We start from the raw sequence: 13,909 nt of genomic DNA, 5'->3' as shown, positions 1-13,909 counted from the left end.
AATTAAAGAATCACTACTACTACCACTACTACTACTATAAACAAGAAAATAAGAAATTAAAGAACTACTACTACTACCACTACAAACAAGCATAGAAGAAATTAAAGAACTACTACTACTACTACTAGTACTACTACTACTACTACTATAAATAAGAAAAGAAGAAATTAAAGAACATGATCTTATCCTCTCTTTGTTTTTTATTTATTCATTCTCCTCCCTCCCTCCCTCTCTCTTTTTTCTCTTTCTCTATTATGTTTAATGTTTTTTCCCTCTCTCTCTTTTTCCTTCTTTCCTTTTCTCTCTTCCTCTCCCTTTCTCATTTCCTCTCTTTCTCTCTCAATACACATGATTTTTGACAAAAACAAGCAAAAGAAAAGGAGAAAAAACAAAAAAAAGCAAGAGGAAACAATGCACTCACAGCAAAGGCCCGATGATGGATTCGGCGGCTCCTCTTCGCTCTTCGTACACTTTCTCCTCTTCTTTGCAAATGGTGGCGGCGGCGGTGAGAAGCTTTCCTTCTCCCTCTTTTTCTCTTTCTCTCGCTCTCCCTCTCAAATGCAAGATGCAGTTTGCTCTCTCTTGCATTCGTTCGTGCAAAATGACGCCCTCGAGTTTCAACCCGTATTTTTTCACCTAAGTACCGTCACTATTTGTGTCGCTATTTGTGCAACACAAATAGTGACACTGCTAATTTACGTCGAAAATCACCGTCATTATATACCTATATCCTTGTAGTGTACCACTACCACTACCACTACCACTACCACAACAACAACAAACAAGAAAAAAAGAAAAGAAGAAATAAAACAACAACAACTACTACCACTACTACTACAAAAAACAAGATTTAAAGAATAAATTGAAGAACTACTACTACTACCACTACTACTATAAAAAATAAAAAAAGAATAAATTAAAGAACCATTAGTACTACCACTACTACTACTACAAACAATAAAATAAGAAATTAAAGAACTATTACTACTACCACTACAAACAAGCAAAGAAGAAATTAAAGAACTACGACTACTACTACTACTACTACTACTACTACTACTACTACTACTACTACTACTACTACTACTACAATAAGAAAAGAAGAAATTAAAGAACATGATCTTACCCTCTCTTTTTTTTAATTCATTCATTATTCTCTCTTCCGCCCTCCCTCTCTCTTTCTCTATTATGTTTAATATTTTTTCCCTTTCTCTCTCGTTCCTTCTTTCCTTTTCTCTTCCTCTCCATTTCTCATTTCCTCTCTTTCTCTCTCAATGCACATGACTTTTAACAAATACAAGCAAAAGAAAAGGAGAAAAAACAAAAAAAAAAACAAGAGGGAACAATGCACTCACCGCAAAGACCCGAGGATGGATTCGGTGGCTCCGCTTCGCCCTCCGTACACTTCCTCCTCTTCTTTGCAAATGGCGGCGGTGGTGAGAAGCTTTCCTTCTTCCTCTTTCTCTCTTTCTCTCACTCTCCCTATCAAACGCAATATGTAGTTTGCCTTTCCCTTTCACTCTCTCTTTCGTTCGTTCGTGCAAATTGATGCGCTCGGGTTTCAGCCCGCATTTTTTCACCTAAGTATCGTCGCTATTTACATCGCTATTTGTGTCGCAAAAGCAACGCAAGTAGTGACACTATTTATTTACATTGAAAATCACCATCGCTATATGCCTATATCATTGTAGTGTAGCACTACCACTACCACTACCACTACCACTACCACTACCATTACCACTACCACTACCACTACCACTACCACTATTACTTTAACCACTACCACTACAACAACAAACAAGAAAAAAAGAAATAAAACAATAACAACTACTACTACCACTTCTACAAAAAACAAGATTTAAAGAATAAATTAAAGAACTACTATTACTATCACTACTACTACAAAAAATAAAAAAAGAATAAATTAAGGAACCACTACTACTACTATGAATAAGATAATAAGAAATTAAAGAACTACTACTACTACCACTACAAATAAGCAAAGAAGAAATTAAAGAACTACTACTACTACTTTTACTACTATAAATATGAAAAGAAGAAATTAAAGAACATGATCTTACTCTCTCTTTGTTTTTTATTTATTCATTCTCCTCCCTCCCTCCCTCTCTCTTTCTCTCTTCCTCTATTATGTTTAATGTTTTTTCCCTCTCTCTCTCGTTCCGTCTTTCCTTTTCTCTCTTCCTCTTCCTTTCTCATTTTCTCTCTTTCTCTCTCAATACACATGATTTTTAACAAAAACAAGCAAAAGAAAAGGAGAAAAAACAAAAAAAAACAAGAGGGAACAATGCACTCATAGCAAAGGTTCGAAGATGGATTTAGCGGCTCCTCTTCGCCCTCCATATACTTCCTTCTCTTCTTTGCAAATGGCGGTGGCGGCAGTGAGAAGCTTTCCTTCTCCCTCTTTCTCTCTTTCTCTCACTTTCCCTCTCAAACGCAAGATGCACTTCGCTCTCCCTTTCGCTCTCTCTTTCATTTGTTCGTGCAAAATGATGCGCTCGAGTTTCGACCTGCATTTTTTCACCTAAGTACCGTGGCTATTTGTGTTGCAAATGCAGCACAAATAGTGACACTGCTAATTTACGTCAAAAATCACCATTGCTATATGTATGTATCCTTGTAGTGTACCACTACCACTATTACTACCACTACTACTACCACTACCACAACAACAACAAACAAGAAAAAAAGAAAAGAAGAAATAAAACAACAACTACTACTACCACTACTACTACAAAAAACAAGATTTAAAGAATAAATTAAAGAACTCTTACTACTACCACTACTACAAAAAATAAAAAAAGAATAAATTAAAGAACCACCACTACTACTACAAACAAGAAAATAAGAAATTAAAGAACTACTACTACTACCACTACAAACAAGCAAAGAAGAAATTAAAGAACTACTACTACTACTTTTACTACTATAAATAAGAAAATAAGAAATTAAAGAACATGATTTTACCCTCTCTTAGTTTTTTATTTATTCATTCTCCTCCCTCCCTCCCTCTCTCTTTCTCTCTTTCTCTATTATGTTTAATGTTTTTCCCTCTCTCTCTCATTCCTTCTTTCCTTTTCTCTCTTCCTCTCCCTTTCTCATTTCCTCTCTTTCTCTCTCAATACAAATGATTTTTAACAAAAACAAGAAAAAAAAGGAGAAAAAATAAAAAAAAGTAAGAGGAAATAATGCAGTCACCACAAAGGCTGGAGGATGGATTCGACGGCTCCTCTTCGCCCTCCGTACACTTCCTCCTCTTCTTTGCAAATGGCGGCAGCGGTGGTGAGAAGCTTTCCTTCTCCCTCTTTCTTTGTTTCTCTTCCTCTCCCTCTTAAACGCAAGATGTAGTTCGCTCTCCCTTTCGCTCTCTCTTTCATTCGTGCAAAATGACACGCTCAGGTTTCGACTTGCGTTTTTTCACCTAAGTACCATCACTATTTGTGTTGCTATTTGTGTCGCAAATGCAATGCAAATAGTGACACTATTAATTTACGTCAAAAATCACCGTTGCTATACGCATGTATCCTTGTAGTGTACCACTACCACTACTACCTCAACAATAACAAACAAGAAAAAAGAAAAGAAGAAATAAAACAACAACAACTACTACTACCACTACTACTACAAAAAACAAGATTTAAAGAATAAATTAAAGAACTACTACTACTACAAAAAAAAAGGAAAAAATAAATTAAAGAACTATTACTGCTACCACCACTACTACTACTACCACTACAAAAAAGAAAAGAAGAAATTAAAGAACTACTACTACTACTACTACAAACAAAAAAAGAAGAAATTAAAGAACATGATCTTACCCTCTTGTTTTTAATTCATTTATTCTCCTCTCTCCCTCTCTCCCTCTCTCTTTCTCTCTTTCTCTATTATGTTCACCACAAAGGCCCAAGGATGGATTCGGCGGCTCCTCTTCGCCATCCGTACACTTCCTCCTCTTCTTCGCAAACAACGGCGGCGACAGTGGCGAGAAGCTCTCCTTCTCCTTCTTTCTCTCTTTCTCTCCCTCTCCCTCTCAAACGCAAGATGCAGTTTGCTCTCCCTTTCGCTCTCTCTTTCGTTCGTTCGTGCAAAATGACGCGCTCGGGTTTCGGCCCACTTTTTTTCATCTGAGTACTATCGCTATTTGTGTCTCATTTGCAATGGACATAGTGACCCTGCTAATTTGCGTTAGAAATTGCTGTCGCTATACGCCTATATCCTTATAGTGTGGTACATCAATTAGTCCTTAAATGCACAATTTAAAGGGGAATTTTCCCTAGTAGGCAATCCCTATAGCAATTCTTAGATTTACTGTTTCGGTTGGGAATTCTAATAGGTTTCCATGTCATGAACTTTTTCCAACATTATTGGAGAACTAAGATTCTTGCTTATGTTTTTCTTATTTTATCTTAATTGCATTCTTTGAGCCTCTTTATATTCAAAATGTTTTTCTAGTTTGGGTTATACGCTTGTGATCTTTCAAGCTTCTAAAGGTTCAATCCTTTGATTGATGGATCTTGAGCGATCATACGTGCATATAGTTGCAAAAACAGACACAAATATAGACACGTCTATTGACGCCCTTGATAAATATATAATCATATTTATAAAAAAGTAGATATATTCATATTGTGCGTCTATAGGGATGTGTAACCGTGCATCTAAAAAGGCGTGTACTCTGTAATTTTTTGACAATTATAAACGCGCATTTTTCCTGCAATATAGACGCGTGGATAGACGCGCAAAACAGAGGTATGAAAAAAAAAACTAGAGAGCATGTGGCTTTCTTTGGTTTTTTCCCCCATCAAATTATATGCTTAGGGAAAATAGAGAAATATTATTATACTAAAAGCGAAAGAATGTGGAGAGCCAAAGTCCACATATTGATAATAACACATGATGAGCATACTGTGCTAAAACATTTGTATATATTTCAAAGATTTTTGTACTGAAAACAAAACAATGTAGAACACGAAATTTCATATATAAAGATAAAACGATTTTACATGACGAGTTCTAGTGCTTATGACCTCAAGCATGGTCATGGTCACAAGCACTAGCTGAAAGTAATACATATCAAAAATGAAAACTACAAGGCCAAGGGGAGGCATGCATGCACGGGCTCCTCTACATCTCCTCAGAAGAAGCATCATCATCACTACCACCACTACTGCCGGTGCCGGTGCCGGTGCCGGTGCCGCCACCGCTATTGCTAGTCCCCCCTTTGCTATCCTCAATTGCATCAGGGTTCGCCTACACAAAGGATTAAGGTATATAAATACCATTACAAACATTAAATTAGAGTTACCTATACTTTTCATGTAAAAAAATAAAACATACCTCTTCTAGCTGTGGAATCCTCATGTCACGATTATATTGCTCCTCCATTATTAGTCCCTCCTCATAGAAATGCTACTAAGTGGACGCCCTATTATGACCTCGATGGTAGCCTACCTCTTTAGGAGTAGGCATCCTACCAACGATATGATACTACAAAACAATTTTAATATACAACGTATTAGAATACACTACATAATGAATTGAAAAAAATTATAAATTTTAATTTTAAAAAAAGAAATCAAATAATACTTACAAACTCAGTCTCCCATGACTCTCTGCCATCCGATCCATAATGCGACGATCCCATGGTTGCCATCTGGATACGTCGCGCCTCTGCATACTGGCGACTTGTCCTTTTCTCTGTTACCCTCTTCTTGGCCTCTTTTCACTCCCTGCGGTGGCAATTGGGTGGTTGGCCATATCCAGGGCGCCCTTGCTCTTGTCTTCGTAGTGACTCCTTGGAGCGAGTCATAAGGTGAGACCTCTTGTTATGAAGTGCGTCTCTCACTTTGACCATCCCCAATCATCTGAGAATCGTGAATTCTTGAGATTAGGGTATCTTCTATATACTTCCCATAGCTCCTCTTCCTACAAACCACTTTTTTTGTCCTTGAAGGGAATCATACAATCTTTGTATGTGGCATGCACGACACTCCTCAAGTAGGCTATCACTTCCCTCCCCTAAAGGTTATGCAAGATACCACCAACATTTGTGACAGAGTAGTATATTTGTGGAGGCTCACCTCTCTCATTTCCCAGTGAGGGTGATCGAGAGCCACCTCCTACGCAACCCCCACAAAGCCCTCGACCTCCTCGTCCTCCCGCATGACTCTCCCTCCTCCCTCGATGGGCACTACCCTCTACCTCACTCGATGCACATGCTTCTGCAGATGCACGTGCTTCGGCCGATCCATGCACTTCAGCTGATCCCTATGCATCAGTTGATCTGTGTGTATGCATAGTGCGCGGAGTACATATTAGTAGAGGTGTACCAAGGTTTGGTGTGCCAAGGTTTGGTATTTGTGCGGCAGTGCTAGGCAAAGATTAAATAGATGTCCCAGACATGAGACTAAAAACCTCCTCTGTAGTGGGAGGGAAACCAAGATAACTGGTTATCTCCCCCATGAATTACTCCTTGTTCGGAAAACCTCTAAAAAAACTACTAACACCTCTAGAAAACTCCGCTAACGTGTTATTTATGTGTTCCAACTTAGGATCAGTGCTGAAAGATCCAGGATTCCACATCCACACAAGTAAAAATCCATTACTACCCTGTGCAAATAAAACATATTACACATTGCGTCTATACCCGTGTCTATATCCGTGTCTATACCCACATCTGTTAGCGCATCTATATATGCATCTAAAAACGCGTCTAGACTGTCAGCTAGACGCGCCTACAAACGCGCAAAGTCGGACCATATTTTTTAAAATTGTTATAAAAAACATGCAAAAAACCTCCATAGATTGTCTAAAGCATGTAAAGAGAGAGAGAGAGACAAACAGACAAAGAGAAAGTAAAGAAGATTGAGAGAGAGAAGAAGAACTCACCTTCTTTGCTTGTTCCGATGGGTGGCGGCTAGGTTGCAAGCTCTTTGTCCTCCTTCTCCCTTCCCTTGGTAGGTTGCTTGATTCTTCTTCTTTTCTTTGTTGTTTGGGTCTTATTCTTTACTCTTTGGCTCTTCCTTCCTCCTCTTTTTACTCTTATTTCCTTCCCTCATTGTCTTCATGAAGTGATAGATAGACATGATTAGTGATATCGAGCTCGAACTGTAGAAAACACGCAAAAAATGCATGAAAGCACTTGTTTGAAAAGAAAGCCACAACTTTTTTTTAAAAAAAATTATATTCATGTGGTGCATCTGTAAGAGCGTGTAATTGCGCGTCTATATGCGCAAATAAAACATATTACACATGCTGATAGACGTGTAATTACAATTAAACTTATTAAAATGCTAGCTTGCGGTTATTTTTGGATTAACATGACTTTCCTAGTCTTTCAATATCAAAATGTTTGTCTTCATGTTGTAAGTATCAAAATATTTAGAGAATCCTTATGATTTAGGTGTAATTATGTCGTCATCTTCTACTAGTATGGAATATTCTGAGTCATCCTCCAATGAGGACAAGACATTGCATCTTCACAATCGAGACGCTTGGCTACGACGGAAAATCAATTGTATGTGTGATCGTTGTCGAGGATGTTTTTTTCGAGCACGTTGAATCACAATGTCACACCTCAACATATACGGAGAGTGGGACCAATAAAAAGACCCAGTAATTTTTACTACTTTATTTGCACAAATATTATTGGTCTATGTTGCGTCTTCACCATTAAACAAAACCTCTCTTTTTTTATTGAGCAGGATGCGGTACCACATCCTCAAATGGTCCCTCCAGGGCGTCGAGAGGTTGCGAAGCGTTGACGCGAGGAGGTAGAGTCCTCAAGAAGAGTAGAGACTAATGACGATGATATCATCCCTCTTCAAATGCCCCATCAAGTTTTGGAGGAAGAGATTTTGGACAACATGGTGCACGATTTATTTTCGCATGAGGTTCGGGGGGAGGGCGCCACTAGAGAGACAAATGACCCGCTACACATAGCGTCGAAAACTCCATTGTACGAAGGTTGCACATACTTCGTTCTACGTGCATCTCTCGATATACTGAACTTAAAAACCATTTATGGATGGAGTAATGCTAGCTTGAATGCATTATTGAAGTATGTATCATTTGATATTAATTCATAAATGCTTCTCGACAATATCCGCGGTTTGTTAACTCTGTTTGCATAATATATGCAAGTTATTGTCACAAATTCTTTCAAATGGAAATAAATTACCAACTAGAAGGGAGCAAGCAAGGCATTTCTTGACATCTCTTGGAGGTCTCGATTACGTTAAAATCTATGCATGTGTCAATGATTGTATCTTGTTTCGTGGAGATCATGCATCTGTAGGACAATGTCCTATTTGTAGTGAACCAAGATACAACCAGGAGATGAAATCAATGGATATGCCTCGTAAGGTTTTGCGATATTTTCCTATTATTCCGCATATTCAACTTATGTTTAAGTGTGAATCTGTTGCGAGACTCATGTCATGGCATGCTAGTCACCATTCAAGTGATGGAAAATGGAGAATTCCTTCAGACACACCAGCCTGGCAACACGTAGACAATTTGTGGCCTACTTTCAAAGAAGAGCCCAGAAATTTGAGATTTGGTCTAGGATTAGATGGAATAAATCCATTTGGCATCAAAAGCACCTCATATAGTGTATGGCCAGTGGTATTGGTGGACTATAATATCCCTCCGTCCATGGCAATAAAAAAAGGATATGTAATGTTGTCCCTTTTGATTCCTAAAAAACACAAAGTAAAAAACATGGACGTTTACTTAGAGCCTTTGATCAAGGAGCTAGAAATGCTATGGAGAGGTTTTGAGGTGCAAGATGTGAGTGCATCATTGTCCTCTAGAGATTTCACTTTAAGGGGCATGTTGTTATGGACCATGCATGACTTTCCAGGCTATGGAGAGTATTCAGGTAGTTGCGTACTCTATTTTATTCATTCTTACCCTTAATCAAATATATGTCATCATTAACCCACTTGTTTCTACAGGTTTAACTACATCAGGATATCATGCATGTCCAATTTGCGGTCCCTCTCTGGTTTCTTCTAGACCGACACGCTTGAAGAAGGTTATCTATGACAATCATCATCGTTTTCTTCCTATTGACCACCCCAAATATGCACCCCCCACTAATAGAAGAACTCCACAATCTCTGACCATTCGAGATTGGAAGGACACTTGGACACACTCCAATGATCATCCTCCACTCGGCATGAGTCGGTAACTAGTTTACTTCTTTTGTTTGTCTTTAAAATACACTCCATTATGAGAACGAGAAATAATATATTGTTTGTTCCTTAGATTCTCTATATTTTTTCGTCTCCCATATTGGACTGAACTCAAGATGGACCCCATGCATATATTCAAGAATGTTGCCTCTACATTATGGGATCACTTAATCGAGGCTCGTGATTCTGTCAATGTAAGGGAGGATTTACGTAGCATTGGATATATGAGACGAGCTTGCCCACGCATCAGACCCAGAGAAAAGATCGAGTTACTGTATGCACCTTGGATGTTGTCGAAGACCGAGGGAAAAGATGGTGAAGCAGCAGATATGTAGCTTTCAAACTCCCACAGGATATATGAGATACCTCAAGGGAGCCTTCATAAAGAAAAAGAAAAGAGGTGTGGAGCAACTATCCGGTTTGAAGTCTCACAATTGGCACAAAATGATTCAGGTAAGGATTTTCATAGCCATAAATATATTAATTAGTGGAGTAACTATGTAGACTAATTAACAATGTATGAATATTTACATACAGTTCATCCTTCCTACTAGCATATCCCATTGTGTTTCGAAAGATGTGCGTGATCATTTACAAGATGGGTGAGCTCGCGAGGTATGTATACATTATACATATTTTTTAGTTTACATATTACGTACATCACGTAGTAAACCTGATTGAATTTATGGACAAAACTAATCATCGTTCTCAATTGCATGTTGGTAGATTTGTGAGTTTGAAGGAAATCAATCCAAATACGTTGCAAGAGGCTCGAGTATTGTCCAATTGAGGTGGTTTTTTTGGTGGATGAAACTTTTCCTTGCTCCATTTTGACTACTCAAGTACACTTACTCGTATATCTGATTGATAGAATCGCAATTTGTGGGGTAGTTCATGCAAGGTGAATGTTTTTTCTAGAGTGCTTTATGAAAACCCTAAACGATTTTGTAAGGAAAAATGCACGGCCCAAGGGAAGCATGGCTGAGGGTTCGTTAGTGCAATCATCCCTCGTACAAATCTCTAAATATCTTACTAAAGTGGACCCCTCTTTACCACGACTATGGAAAGATGATGAAGATTTGAGGATGATCTCTATAATACCTCAAGGAAAAGGAAGGAGTAAAGTGCTAATGAAAGAGGAACTTCGTAAGTTAAATGTATTTTGTGTGCTTAACAGCGAAGTAATGAGCAAATGGGTGACACTATATAAAGAAGCAAGGGCAAGAAGAGTAAGTGAAAGACAAGCATTTCGTGCTAGACATGGACGTAATGTCCCATATCCAGAATATTTAAGTGCGCTTCCACATCATATTGATATAGATTGGCTACATGAAGAAATGGAGAAGATGGAAAAAGAGGAGGCGATGGATATATCCCAAGAGGAGTGGGAATATGCACGAGGTTGCTTATCAAAGGTGAGACATACTTATAATTAAATTATCTTTAGTTATATATGATATAATAATCTTATATATTTCATCTTTAACTAAATCATTAATATGATCTCAACAATGTACTAGTAGTGCACATTGTTTAATGCTATTTTGTGTAAAGGCAAACATTTTTGAACTCAACGTATAGATGATACGAGAAATACCCAGGATTGTAGTATCCTTGCAAACGTTCAGGATACCAATGCACCATGGAAGGTTATTATGGCTTGATCCAAGATATTTTGAAGCTTGACTTTAGGCGATTTTTTATATATGTACTAGATGTGAAGTGGTTTAAAGAAGTAGTAACAACGGGTGAGCATTACACAATTAGATGTCATCCAAGTGGTTTTGTAGTGATTGACTCTACAAAATTTCACCAAGGCAAGAATGACACATTCGTACTACCTCAACAATGCAAGCAGGTATATTAGAAGCTATTTATTTTCATATATATTACTTCTTGATACATTCTCAAAATACAATAAATATCTAAGTTGCTTACTTTTTATTTTTTAAATGCAGGTTGTATATCACCCAATGGTAAACAATAACCGATGGTGGCACGTCATCTCCATATCTAATCGTTCAAAACCAATATATGGCAATGCTACCAACATAGAGATAGTTGATGACAATCCAACAATCAATGATGATGTACATGATGATGCCATGATCGATGATATACATGATGCAGTGCTGCAAGATGATCCCCGCGAGGATGTTCAAGGAAGTACAGAAGAGGATAACAATATGGTTGCAGATGATGAAGAAATTGAGCATAGCAATACATCTAACAGTGGGATAGACTTGTTTGTTTCATTGCCTATTGGTAACATAGACCTAGAGGTAGATAGTCTAGCAAGGGCCGATCTCATTAAAGATGAGATTGATCACTCATTGTAGCATATAATTAGCTTTGAATGATTGGATGTATATTTGTAATACTCAGGAAGAAGTAAAGTTGGTAATGTATTCTAAAAAATACTAGTTGTTAAGATGTTTGATCATATTTAGGGACTTTATGAGAAATGAAAAATTTGTGCGTTTATTTTCGCATTCATAAGCGCGTTTAAAAACGCGGGTATATAGATGTGTTCTTCACGTCTATATACTAGCGCCAATAGACACGCTGATAAATGCGCCCGCTATTTCACGTGTACAATGCGCGTGTATAGGGCCTTTCTCTTGTAGTGTCAGCTATCCCTTGAATAAGGTAGTTTACCATGGTTTTTTTAGAACCTTATGCGACTCTCATTAGGGGAATTGCATTTGGGTCTTGTTACTCTATTGGCCCCCTATCATGTAATATGATTTACCCATGAAAGAGGTTTGCCCCTTAATCATTGGCTTTCTACTCTTTATGAATATCCCAACAGAATAGTTATTCTAAATGTATGCATTGTGAATAAGGTATTTTTCTTGAGAAAGAGATAAACACAATCCCAAGTTTTTGTTATGAAGATTTACATAATGCTTGAAGATAATATATCTAGTCTAACTAGAGGTACAATGTCCTAATAATTGATTTATTTGGTGAATCTAAGTTGGGCTTTGTAAGGGAAGCTTCATAAATTAAAATTCTTTTTAAGTGATAACACTTTTGTCGTTCTGAAATGAGCATCAAAACACTCATTTCCATTAGAAAGGTTTATACACAATAGAAGCATAGAAGATTGGTTTGGTAGAATTGGTGCGTTGTCAATGCTTGCTACTATGCCCACTACCGCACTAATAGTTCCCAAGCTTCTTATCTTGAGTGCCATTGATTGGAAAAGAGGTTCGGCTTCATGCAACGGCGCTCCCTAAGCTTCGGCAATCTTGAAGGATTATCGATGGAGAGTAATGAGACAATGGATGCAATGCGGCTGTAGAAGCTGCTTCCTTGGTTGCGGAGTATGGGAAGAGGCCGAGGAAAGGCACTTGGGTTTTGACGGAGAGGGGGATCCAGAAGGGGCCTTTGATGGGAGCTTGGAAACTTTCGTGATCTACTTTCCTCTCGGCAATCTCCACTATCGTTAATTATTAGCGAAGCTTCTCGTTATCGTCGAGACCTATTGAGTGTATATTGATGGCTGGCAAATCTTGCGGAGCTGGCGGAATGATGGCAATGGTGAAGTGGAGCATAGCAGCAGTTGCTTGGCGGCGTGACGGGAGTACGAAGGCAGCGTGTAGGTGATGGCGGCGATCGACGCCGAGCCGATAGGTGTAAAGGTAGGCTTTAAATTGTTTCTTAAATTTAAAGTTTTAAATTACTCCCCTCCCCTCCCCTAAGTCCCTTTCACATGTTGGGAGGGGCCGAGATATCACAAAATTTAAGCTATAATTTAAATAAGTACATATTAAAGTTAATTTCAAAAACCGGTTTTAAGTAAAATAAATATAAAAGTTAATATATGCTGTATTGAAGTAAGGATATTTGGCATATATTTTAAGTAAATGAGATTTATTAGTAAACTAATTATTATAGAGGACTATCATTCGCACCTTGAACCTTCCATGTTGATCTCAAGGGCATGCCTCATATGATAAAGTCATAGGTTTATTTCAATGGATGTATCTCCTTACTAGGCAAATCGTTTGTCGTGTTTAGTGTTAAATAAAAATGGGCACATTGCTTTTGATCCACACGGTTATGTTGGACATATTGACAGATCATTCATTAGAAATATTGACACATCATTGCATTCACACTTGCTCTAGGAGGACTTTCACATGGATGGCCTTCATTGGCGACTTGGATCATCTCCTACTTGCATTTTTGTTCTTTATCTAGGCATTTTGCATCAAGTACTTACCATTTTGATGTACACACATGATGTGATCATCTATTTGATTCTACAAGACTAGTCTAGATTTTGATAATCTTTTAGGCAAGGTTGGTTTGCCATGAAGTAGTATACTACACTTCATAAGCTTCCTTGAAATTGAATCAATTTTGGGGCCATCTAAACTACATTAGAATTACTTTATGGGTTTTTCATTAGGGCTAGGCAATGAGTATATATCGGCCATCTTCTATCAGGGAATGGTATTTTTTAAATCATGTTTTAGTTTTCACCATATGGAAGAGAGCTTCAACTCATTCTATGCACCATGTAGAAGGTACACGTTCTTGCCTTGGTTATGGTTTTGAGATCCCACATAGATTTGGACTGGTTGACTACCTCAATGCTGTGCATTTTGAGTATTATTGAGCAACAAAAAACAACTTTTTTCCATTATGCATGATTGTTTGTAAGGTTTTCTTCTCTTGTGACT

This window comes from Lygodium microphyllum, chromosome 30 (assembly GCF_053477565.2).
Source record: "Lygodium microphyllum isolate KBCC chromosome 30, Lygodium_microphyllum_v1.1.10, whole genome shotgun sequence".
NCBI classification, from domain to species: Eukaryota; Viridiplantae; Streptophyta; class Polypodiopsida; order Schizaeales; family Lygodiaceae; genus Lygodium; species Lygodium microphyllum.
The sequence above is the reverse complement of the archived record's forward strand: the minus strand, read 5'-3'. Positions refer to the sequence as shown.